Source organism: Saccostrea echinata, unplaced genomic scaffold (genome assembly GCF_033153115.1).
Source record: "Saccostrea echinata isolate AGI-Se365-2 ecotype Australia unplaced genomic scaffold, CSIRO_AGI_Sech_v1 ptg000036l, whole genome shotgun sequence".
In the NCBI taxonomy this organism is placed as follows: Eukaryota; Metazoa; Mollusca; class Bivalvia; order Ostreida; family Ostreidae; genus Saccostrea; species Saccostrea echinata.
Window position 1 is genome coordinate 10,928,775 of NW_026889785.1, and position 12,729 is coordinate 10,941,503.

General features: G+C 32.7%; 1 long non-coding RNA gene across 1 annotated transcript; it reads right to left on the minus strand.

Moving 5' to 3' along the window:
• Positions 1-2,603: 2,603 nt before the first annotated feature.
• Positions 2,604-11,801, minus strand: LOC133199764 (uncharacterized). Its single transcript, XR_009722840.1, has 5 exons — positions 11,730-11,801; positions 10,605-10,747; positions 5,289-5,398; positions 4,906-5,071; positions 2,604-2,831 (listed from the first exon to the last, which is right to left on the minus strand). It is a non-coding gene; the product is annotated as an uncharacterized LOC133199764 (long non-coding RNA).
• Between the last annotated feature and the right edge of the window lie 928 nt (positions 11,802-12,729).

The window sequence follows — 12,729 nt, forward strand, 5'->3', positions numbered from 1 at the left end:
ATTGCTTGTAAACATTTTGCTTTTTTAACATTTAAAAAAAATCCTGAATGTTTTCCTGTGGCTCAACCCCTCCCCACCTTAAAAAACATTGTTACAGACTTGAAACTACAAACTTTACTTTTCACGATTGAAAAGGTTCATTGTCGACGGATTTTTCCGTATTTCACGATCATGACAAGGAGGACACGGCGGGTATGACCGGTCGGCAGGGGATGCTCGCTCCTCCATGGCATCTGATCTCACCTCTGACATTTTAGAGGTCCGTGTTTGCTCTGCTCCCGATTTGTATTGTTTAATGGACATTTGAGCTTGAATACCGTTCGTTATCTACATATATTTCATTCATTGAAAGGGCAGCTCCCCCTTTTTTGTTGCAGTACAGTCAATTCAGGGTAATGTATTAATAAAATTTGGTACTGAAAGATGGAACACCTACCCTCACCCCTTACACCTCCCACGAAATAGGATTTTCGAGTATGTTGAGTTTTTTTCTCTTGCTGCCCCAACCCCCCTTTTTTTCAAAAACGATGCTACGTTCCTGTGAAATATTTGACAGATACATTTATGCGCAAATTGTTAAAATGCAAAGAATTAGAAAAAAATAAAACTAGCAGGTACCGATATCTTTTAAACATGGTTTTTATGTCCAAAACATCAAGGTACGCTTATCACCTTCATACGAGATATATAATTTATTTGGCGGTTTTATTCAACTCTGCTTGTCGCTAGCTAATTGTTAAGACTCAATATATCTACAATTCACTTTGATTCATTTAATGAAATATGACAAAAATAACAAAATCAAACGGTGTAAACTCATGAACCTGTCAAGCTCGACGTCGTCTTGGGATATGCGTACCTACTGGTATAGATATCGGCTTAATACCAGTGAATATTAAAAAAAAAAAAATAATCCGACAATGACTGGTGCGCCTCTCGCATGAAATGCATCTTTGCTAACCAAAAACTTTTACACATGTAGTTGTTGGAAAGCTTTTTCTTACAAATATTTTTGATATAAACAACAAATTTAAGCATTTGCTGTCAATGAATACATAATATGAATGTGTAATAAAATATCTAAAGAAAACCTGGATAGACAATTAAATTTTTTAAGTAAAAAATTTATTTATAAAAATAAAAAACATTATTTGTGAATATTTTTTAAGCCTATGGATACAATCTTCATAAAACTAGTCAGAACTATGAAGAACATGTTAGTCAAACATATTTTAAAAAGAAATTGAAATGAAATTGCAAAATTTTAGGGAAACTATTTTTTTCAATATTTAGACCAATCCCGATCAAAATTAACACAAAATAAATAAGATGAAATTATTGCCTTCTTTTAGTATTTACCGCTAAGAAATTTATTTATTTATCAAGTTCAATTACTTTTTAACGCGTATTACACCTTAACAAACTTGTATTTCTTCTGAAAATATTATCTATTATCAATTATTATAAAATTCTGGTTGGGATCAGTTTAATTTCGATCGGGATCGGCTAAAATTTGTAAAAAATAATATCTCTAAAATTTCACAATTTCGTTTCAATTTCTTTTTCAAATATGATTGTCTAACATATCCTTTGTAGCTGTGACTTGTTTTTTGAATATATTATCCATATGTTTTGAAAATATTCACAAATAATGTACTTTTTCGAAAAAAAATTTTTAGTAAAAAAATTAAAATGTCTATCTGGCTTTTCTTCACATATTTTACGAGATATTTATATTATGCATTCATTAACATCAAATTTTTAACTATAAAGCATCTTATTTGCAAATAAAACATTTTTTTTCATTTTCTATGAAAAATTGGAGAAAATTCTTATAAAATAATTAAGAGCTATTCCTTTCAATGCTGAAACCATGACTTAAGGAAGCTCTAAACACTGCACACTAAAGAGTTCTGTTTGTAGGGTAGTTTTATTGGGTGATTTGCCCTTAGAAGAAAAATAGTATAAATGGGAATCTACAGTTAATGACACAATTTCTTATGAATTAAAGTATTCTTAATGTTATGTTAGACCAAGATTAAGTAATTGAATACATTATTTCCATTAATTTTCCTGATGCAAGTAAAAAACAGTGATTTCCGTTCACAAATAGTTCATTGTCTTTGAACATTTTTTCTGCAGAAATAAGGCAGGTACCTTATGTTGAAAATGAACTTGATACACTGAATATGTGCACCTTCATATGATATATTTTTCTCAAAGCCCAAAAAGCATTTTTCATTAGTGTTTAGAGCTTCCTCAACATGGATGTCTTAAGACCAATGGAATTAAATTTTGGTGTGGCATTCCTCCTTAAGGAAGTAATTATGGGTCCAGTTTTTAATGAATAGAAAGCCTCATTTGCAGTTTGTATAAACAAGAGCATAAATTATTGATATAAAATTTTATTCAGAAGAGAAATCACAAATATATACCTCACCTTTAATATCATCAATGTTCATTTTTGCATACTTAAACATACATCAATAAAAAGAATTGTTATTACTTTAAAAATATGTAACTATATAAATCAATACTAAAAAAGTCTAAAATTTCAAATGTTTTACTGAGCGTTCATAAAAAAAAATGAGGTTTGACTGCAGAGTGAGATATTGGACTGCTTATGTCACAATGTTGGCAGGATCAGCTAAATCTTATTTTCATCTGTTGGTGTTCGACAGTAACAGAATTGACCAAGTTTAACGCAGTGCAGGTAAAGGAAATTAACATCATAGAAGCCAGCACGAGTACAGTCATAACTGAGGTACAATGTGTAGTAGGCCTCTCGGAGTAAACAGAGAACAAGTATCAGCTGTCAACATGCAGTAGACCTGAAACAAAGTGAGAAAAATTATTACATCACTTATGTCAGCTAATAATAAGGTTATAACCCTGCTGCAATTCTTTTATTTAGAATGTGTAAATGTGACCTTGAACTTACCAAAACGACTTTGGTAAAAAAAGGACAGATCTTTGGACATGATTAATCTAAGAGTGAAATATGGACATCAAATTTTTCTCCATTAATACAAAATAATAGACTTACATTTTTTCTGCCAGAGATCTTGAACTTGTCATAATGACCCTCAGGTCCGAAAAAAATTTTGTAGCAAATTAAAGCTCAGTTACAAAGTTATTGACTGGACAAGAATGTTATCTCTTATCTGCCAGTGACCTTGAACTTGCCAGAATGACCTTGGTCAAGGTCAAGACAAACTTCCAGGTCATAAACAATCTTTGTAGCAAGTAAGAGCTTCCAATGATTCTCCATTACAAAGTTACAGCCTACACAAGTGTTTTATACCTTTTAAGCCAGTGACCTTGAACTTGCCAGAATTGCCATGGGCCAAGGTCATGACACACTCTCAGGTCTTCAATAATCTTTGTACCAAGAATGAGCATCAATGATTCACCACTGCAAACTGATATCCTGGACAAGAAGTTTATATCATTTCTGTCAGTGACCTTGAATTTAGACAGACTGTTTGATGGGATCCCGCCAATCAAGTCGGGTTCATCAGGACATTTGAGCAATATAAGGCTTAAAGATTCAACAAACTTTCATAAAATAATTATCGTTAATATTAATAAATTAGTTTAAAACTATACTAAACATAACTATTTACATCATTTTGAAACATTGTACTGAAAAAAGTAGTTTGGCCCTTGACTTGTTAATAACAGCTGTGGCTAAAAATAGTGATTGGGTCATGTGGGGATTTTTTTCTTTACAGAGCAATGACTGTTTACAATCTAACATATAAGAAAGGATAAGATAGGCTAAGATCCCTTTTTGGCCCCTGGTTTGAGGGGTCTTTTAGAATGTTGCAACAGTTTTTCAGTTAAAAACCTGTTGTCACCCCTGCCATAAATTGAGTATTGTTTCTAAGTTATGGGATACACAGAGGCCACAGGAAGGTCAGGAAATATGCCAGTTTCCGAATTTTCTCATTTTATGCAAATTTTCATTGGTTTTACAGCACATTTTGGTTCAGAAAACATAGAGCACAAGCTTGCCTATCTACCAAATTTGTATATTTCATACAATAGTATCAGATGCATCTTATGTATAAAAATCTCAGATAGGCAGCCTTGTGCTCTATATTTCCCAAAGTGAAAAGTATCTCAAATTTGACGAAATGCGACCAGAATTGAGGAAATTCTGGAAAATAACCTACTTCTACACCCTCTTGTGGCCTCCGTGTAAGCTTTGAATCAAAATTAGTGCTGGTTTTAAAACAAGCATTATTTTTAATTCTTACCTACAAACTATCACAATTTTAACTGTGTTCTGATTTTTACATCAAATAAGGGGCCAGATTCGGTCGTTACCATACCTTGTCCTTTCTTTAAAAGTTTTCAGATTATTTATTTGAAGGACTGAAATGGGGGTTCAACAGTTATTTTATCAATACGAACAATTGGTCTTTTACACGACTAGACCACTCATTTACTAGACTGGGTCAAACATGCCTTAGAGTCAAACCCTGTTGAACTAGCCGGAATGACCTTGGGTCAAGATCTTGACACACCAACAGGTCATAAACATTCTTTGTACCAAGTTTGAGCTTCCAATGACCAACAAGTTGGCACCGATAGACTGACAAGGTGATTCTTATATATTCCCCCAACCTTTATTGTGGGGGTAGAAGACCAGCATGATGAATATATGACAGAACATTCAGGATCTAAATGAAAAATGGGAACTCCTGATACACGTATCAGAGTGGAAGGAGATGCTCAATATAAAAATGCCACCTTCAGTGCCATTGGGAAAACCCAATTCTAAGCTGCTACCCAAGTGACATATACTGTGTTCTTAGAGGAAGAATATTGTAGCAGTGTTCTATGGAAATAAATTTTGTAAGAAAGGTGAAAGCTGAGAAATAAAGGAAAGGAAGTTACCTGCCCAGCCATGAGGACTGCACTGTCACCATTCCTCCAAAGACAATGATTGTGGATGAGAAGAGATGGGCTGCAGAAAGTGAAAGTGAGCTGCAAAGTGATGACCATCCACTAGTCATCTTCTATTTCACCAGTGGTGGTTAAGGTGCCACTCTATACAGATTATCTGAAAAACAAGGAAATTTCATTGAAAACCTAAAAGACTTGCTGCAATTCTTTGATTCTCAAAGAAAACAGACAGCTATGGCTCAATTAGCAGCCACACATTTCTGAGAAGAATAAAAGAATCCACACAAAGAAAATTTGCCTTTGACCTAAAGCTTCAATGCAAAACAGAGTAAAAAAAAATATCAGTACTACTAGCACTATTCCATGAGATTTACCTTTGATTAAGTGGGCCATGTCTTCTACCATCAATTCAATCATAAGCTGCTACCAGAAACAGTGTGTAAAGTCCTGTCAACTTACCGGTAATTCCTTTTCCTGTCAATGACTGAAAAGCAATGAGTGGAAATTTCAGTGTTGCCTAGTGACTATGAATTAAACATGACAGAAGAAAATGTTTGTTAGAAGATTATTAACTTGACTTTAAGTCCAAATAATCTTGCTAGCTAAAATTAAAAGAGTGTTCCAAGGAACACATGTGTCGCCTGATGAACAGCATCATTATTTAAGATTAAAAGAAAATCTAAGGGTGGTCAAATATTATTTGATACAAGCATTATGAGGGTTGTTAAGAGATTATTAGTACATAGTGTTTATTTTTCTTTCCAAGTAATGCCTTTTGGTGAAAAATGGCATATATGTTTGACAAACACTAAGAATTAATAAAAGCAACAAATATTTTACAAATATTTTATTTCTTCTTTTCAATGGTATATTAATGGGTAAATAGAAGGGTGCCCGGTGCCATCACGAAATCATATATTGAAATATGTTATACCTATGTTCAAACTCCCAGTGGACCCATATACAGCAAGAGCGAAAATAATTCAAATTATACATCGGTATTTATTTTTTCAATTTCATTTCAATTCATTTTGTGCAAGCTTCTTAGAATTTCAATCAGAAATACAGAGATCATAAAAAAATCTAAGCTTGGTATAGATATCTGATTACATCAATAAAATAGATTTTGACGTCAACGCGACACAGCAAGCATACCTATAGAATTTTACGTAGCTCTGTGGAGAACTCTTTTCCAGACTAAAAGATCTGCTAAAACAATAACAACTAGTGCTAACTGTAACGAGAACTGTTTCAGATGTTCCCCAAACACTTCCCCATTCTCTTATGGGCCCCATTCATTACAGGCTTCATTTAATTATGCAATTCTTTTGTTTAATAAATCTATACTTTATTTTCAGTAGTATTTATTCGAAAAACAACACTGGTATAGTTCTTCGAGTATTAGCCAATTGGATTTCAGCGCATGCTAGGCCTGAGTATCGCAAACTACCTAACAATATGATACATATCATGATACGGTCATGTGATATACAACATGTACCATGATACAGCTGTCACCAATTGAATTAAGCTTTATCTTAACATATAATTCTTTGCTAACCCCACAGTTATAGAAAATATACAAAGAATATCTTGATAACCCTTATCAAAGTTAATAAAAGGTGGATTTATAGTCTTGATAATGTATTTTTTCTTTGCTACCTTTTTTCAGCCATTTTAAAACATTAAAATTTGTTAGGTTGAATGTAGAAGTTACAAACAAAACAATGAAAATTATCTTCTACTGTATCACAATACATACATGGCGATACGCGTATCGTCAGCCCTTGCGATCAATACGATCGATGTATTGCTGTATCGTTACACCTCTAGTGCATGCACATGCCCATATTTTCTAAATATTTCATATTCCTTCCTCGTGAAGAGACTCACAATAAATAGCTATGTAAGAAATCTAAAGATTTTCATTGAAAACTATGAGAGATACAGCCATATAAGTATTAGCAAATCAGAATCCACATTCTTGCATTCAATTTTCAGAGTAGCACAATGTAGGAACCCATTACACCTATCTATATTGTAAATTCCATCCAGTTTTGTTAAAAACTAAGAAAGTTACTACTGTAACAGCCATTTAAAGTTTAAGCCAATCAAATTGCAGCACACTTGCATGAGCGTGTTTTCACAATATCTCATATATTATATCAAAATGTAGAGCCTTGTTGTGTATGACTATGTTTTAAATTTCAAAGCATTTCATCAAAAAAAAAAAAAGGTTATTGAGATTTTTTGTGTCAGTCAAACAGAGCAAAGCACACATGCATGCACATGCTTTCTTGCTAATTCAACCACCTCTTCTTGTCTACACCACTAATATAAGTTTATACAATGAAGTTCAAAGCATATCATAAAAAAAAAACAGGAAGGTTAATGGTGTTTTAATTGCTTCAGTCATTTCACTCCTTGCACGCGCACGCATGTGCATGTAAGTGTGGGTAAAATGACCTTCCTTCTGCACATCTACACAACATGCCTGTTAACCCTAAAAAGGTTTCATCTCAATCAGTTGAGTAGTTTCTGTGATGACAGAGAAAGAAGCATTAAAGCTTCCAGACTGTCTCAACATGGTAAAGATCTATGGCTGGCATGAGATGAAAATGAAGAAGCAATGATGCTTTAGGTCAATAGACATATGCAAGTTTATAATTCCAATGGGACATGTCTAATTATCCTATCAATTAGAAATTTTGCATAGCTGTTTTATTTGTTCTTGTTAAAATGTTGACAAATTTTCATGAATTTATGTCTTTCTTTTATGGAGTAAAAGTAAATGTCTCATTAATTTCAAAATAGCCCTTATACAGCAAAGAAAAAAAATCCACAAATAGTAAGACCCATACAGAATAGCATTTATCATATAAAATCTGACAATAGATATATGATTCTCCACCCTTCTAAGCTAAAGTGAATTATAAAATTGAAATTAACAAGAAGTCTGTGAGCCAATGTTCACTAGTAATACCCCCGCTTTGATGTGAATATACATTCTGATGTGAATATACACAAGTTCAGTTATGGACAGACACAAGGATGAACAAGAAGTTGACATCGGATTCGTACAAAAATGAATCCCACCATATGACATGCCTAAACAAAGAATGTGCTAAAATTTCAAGCATCTGCAATCAGTAGTTGCTGAGAAAATTGCGACCAAAATTTGTTATGTATGGTACGGACAGACACACAGATAAACAGGAAGTTGACATCAGATTTGTACAAAAATGAATCCCAACATATGACATGCCTAAACAAAGAGTGTGCTAAAATTTCAAGCATCTGCATTCAGTAGTTGCTGAGAAAATTGCGACCAAAATTTGTTATGTATGGTACGGACAGACACACGGATAAACAGGAAGTTGACATCGGATTCGTACAAAAATGAATCCCACCATATGGCATACCTCAATAAAGTGTGTGCTAAAATTTCAAGCATCTGCGATGAGTTGTTGCTGAGAAAACTGTGACGAAATATTTGTTATGGACAGAGAGACACACAGACAGACAGACACACAAGGGTAAAACAGTATACCCCCCTCTCCTTCGGAGTGGGGGTATAATAATTAAAATAACTATTTTTAATAGATATATCTTTATCCCAGATATCTTCCAAAAGAGATTTCACTCTCTATTCACTCTATAATGATACTTTTGGTATACCCATCCTGATGTCTTTTCATTGTATTTAAATTTCAGTTTGTGTGGTTATATTGCATACAGTTTCAAAGTACAGTGTCATGAGCTCATATACAGTAACATGTGATATAAGTGCTAATTACCGGGTATCAAAATCCTGCCTCTCAAAATCAAAAAACAAAGAAAAAAATAATAATAATTCAATCAACCGCCAGAGTGATTTTATAAAATCAAAGGTCAAGGTCAACTGAATTGTAATGTAACGAACTCACTTGCATTGAACTCTCTTTGTTTGAAAAATCGGTTTGTTTGAAATGAATTGGGTTTCTCCTAAAATGCTGATACGGTTTCTTTGCAATAAATACTCGTTTAGATTGAAATCGGTTAACTTGAAAAACTCTGTTAATTTAAAGTGATTTTGGGGTCCGCTGAACACAAAGCTTATAGCAGTTTTGATAACGGGTACATTGAAGTTGCCGATTGCGACGCGTGGACTCAGGTGACTGACTATATATAAAGTCTAGCACGTGTTAATTTTTCACAGGTGATTTGATGTTGGTGTACCTGTACAAATTTAATTATGTGTTGTATAGATAAAATAATAATAATTGAGCATTTCTCACCGGAACATATTAGTCGCCATTTTTATTTTCTAATTACGGCATTAAGACCGACATGGAAATATGCAGGGGTGTCATGTGTACATTGGTGCGTGGAGAATAGGGCTGTGTATTGACCAAAATATTTTGATAAGATATTTTATAAAGCAATATGCAATATATTGGATTCTTAAATAAGTCTAGCAAAAAGGTCTTGTAAATCATTTAATGCATAAATTTGATAAAAACTGGGTGTTTTAATACCAAATTGGAAGTTCATATGTCTCACTGTCTTTACAAAGAACACTTCAAATTCAAACTTTTAATGACTCAAAAACTAATACGTTAAAATATAGTTGTATTTTGCATTAAGTTGCATTAAATATAAGTTGTATTTGTAGAATTTTGCAATAGTTAATTAAGATGTGCTATCTCCTTAATGTTTATTTTATTATTGACCAGTTTTAATTAAAAACAGTTAAAAATTATCTTTGGTGACTGAAATTCCCAACTTTTTCACAGAATTATAAGAAAAACTGTCTGCCCAATATGTATCGGAAGTTAGTTCGTCGATACGATAAATTCCTGAATATCGATATGTATTGATTAATCAATAAATTGACACAGCCCTAGTGGAGAAAGTGCCGAAGTAAATAAATCCACTGTAATTAAGTAAATGGAAAATAAACTTGAATTGAAGTATATGAAGCATATGTTTTCAATGCTGATGAGACAGGGCTGTTCTACAGATTCGAACCTGACAAATCATTGCATCTATGCGGCAATGTTCAGGACGAACTTTTTTCGTGTATAAATAGTCTTGATAGTTTTCTAACACAGATCAAAATAAAAAATAAATAAATAAAACAGTAAAAAAAATTTAGGACTTTTTTGAAAAATAGAGATAAGTACATTTCTGAAACACTGTATGTAATGTTATGTAAAAAATATGAATTCTCACATGTACATTTTTTTTACTGTACAGTCAAGCCTCGTTACCTCTAACTTGAAGGGACCGAGAAAAATCTTCGAGATATCTGAGGATTCGAGATATCAAGGGTAAAATACTTAAAGAATAAGTGGTTGGGACAGCAAATCACTTTGACATATCCATGGTATTCAAGATATCAGTGTTCCAGATAATGAAGTTCAACTGTATCTACATTTTTTACGTAATTCATAGCACACAGATATAATGAAATTCGGTTAATTTGAAATAAATCTCAAGGTCCCTTAAATTTCAATGTAAACGAGTTTGACTGTATATGGTATTTTACAAAAGCCAAAGTGCCAAGCAATGCAAGTGCAAAGTATCAAATCCATTCCTCTTAAAGTTCTCAGGATCTAGGGTATGACAGACAGACAGACACCATGTAAAGTGATCTCTAAGTGTCACTTTTACCAAATTTTTTTTTCATAATTATTTTGTTTTCTTACCTCTCTGAAGAGCATGACAAAGGTTACATAGGTGATAGGTAGAAATACATGCATGGGATGTATTGGTGTAATCTTTTTAGTGAGCAGATTGCATCATGCATTGTTTATCTGCCGTTGCTGATCTTTAACAAGGGAGACTTCTCCTGAAATAAGAAAAATTATTTTCAAAAGTGAAGTTACCTGTTACTCTTAGAGGGACATAGACACTGATTTGACATTTTGAAATATTTTCTCAAATTGTATTATATCATGACATATATGTGGCTATAGCATTTCACACGGAAATATAATAAAAAACTTATTTTATCTGTAAATTTTTGAAACTATGAATTTCGGGATGCGTTTGATTGACACATCCTTGCACTTTCACAAGTAAACTTCATCCTTAATACTTAAGAAAAGTAGGTTTTTTGATACATATTAATAAAAAAAAAATATAAAAAAATACAATCCAGAAAATTAAGAGTAGAAATGAGAGAAAGCAAAACCAACTAAACAGTATTGTCAGTCCGTGCTCAGTGATGTGTGAAGAGTTTAACAAATTGAACACAAAACAGTTTACGTTCCATCGGGTGTGTTCAATTTGTTAAACTCTGCACACATCACTGAGCACGGACTGACAATACTGATGAGTTGGTTTTGCTTTCTCACATTTCAACTGTGAATTTTCTGGATTTTATCTTTAATTTTTTTCATTAAAACACAACAAAATTTCTACTTTTTTAAGTATCAAGGATGAAGTTTTACTTTGTGAAAGTGCAAGGATGTGTCAATCAAATGCGTCCCTAAATTCGTAGTTTCAATAATTTCCAGGTAAAATAAGTTTTTTATGATATTTCCCTGTGAAATACTATAGCCACACATATGTCATGATCTAGTCGAAAATTTTAGAAAATATTAACTTCAAATCTGAGTCTATGCCCCTTTAAAGGTCATACACAAGAAAATAATTCACTATATTTTACTATAAAGCCTTGATTAAATTAATCAATTAATATGACCCTCACTAGATAAAAGATGAAGAAAAAATGATTGATGCTTGGACAAAAATTTGAGACCAGAAATAAAATAATTCCTTATGCAGCTTTTAATAGAGAAAATTGATATTACTGATAGGTAAGATACCTTCAATCATGTGGATTTCACATGCTGATAAACAGTTTACACACCATCCAGGAAGTTGCATCATGAGCACCTAAAAAAAGAGTATTCGTTAAATTCATTGATTGCCCACAAGTATAATATTCCTAATATTTGAGTAAAAAATAAATACTGTAGGCCTAAAATGAGAAACCGAAAAAGAAAACCTGAAAAGAAATTGTCTCTTTCTACAAAGAACAACAACTGACTAAGTTCATTTTGATTTGCTATTCCTGGCTCTAAGCTAAGCATGGCATAACAAGGGTCTACTGGAAAGAAAGGGTAAATTATTCATATGGTAAAAAATTAACAAATCAAACTTTGTAAATAAATACCCAAGCATTTGGTTTTGTCTTTGATTTCGACAAAATGTTATTGATCTCCAAAAATTTTTGTTTATGTGCGCTGACCACAGTAAAATTTTAAATGTTGTAGAACTGTATATCCATATCTAGATTCAGTAAGAAATTTCTAGTCATTTGACAAGTTAATTTCACAGTTTCACAAAAGTTTGATTAACAATGTTATGGTTAATAAAATATTTATTCCAATTTAAGCTTATAATTATATTATTAAAGTGCAATTTGTCAAAGTAAAAAATGCCTGTAAAAAGAACAAGTGGCCATGGGCAACAATGCTCACCCGAGTCACTATGGCCTTGCTGTTCTACTTTTTTTTTACTACACATGATGATGTATATTCATTCATATGTAAAAATTTGATTGTCCATTGTGGCCCCACCCTACCCTGGGGGGGGGGGGAGGGGGGTCATGATTTAAACAAACCTGAATGTACACTAAGTAATGAAGCTTTCAGAGAATTTTCACTTTCTGGCCCACAGTAATGAAGCTTTCACAGAAATTTCATTTTCTGGTCCACTGATTCTTGAGAAGTGTTTTTAAAGATGCCATTAAATTTACAACAATTCTTAATTATTTCCCCTTGAAAGAGGGTGTAGCCCTTCATATGAACAAACTTGAATTTC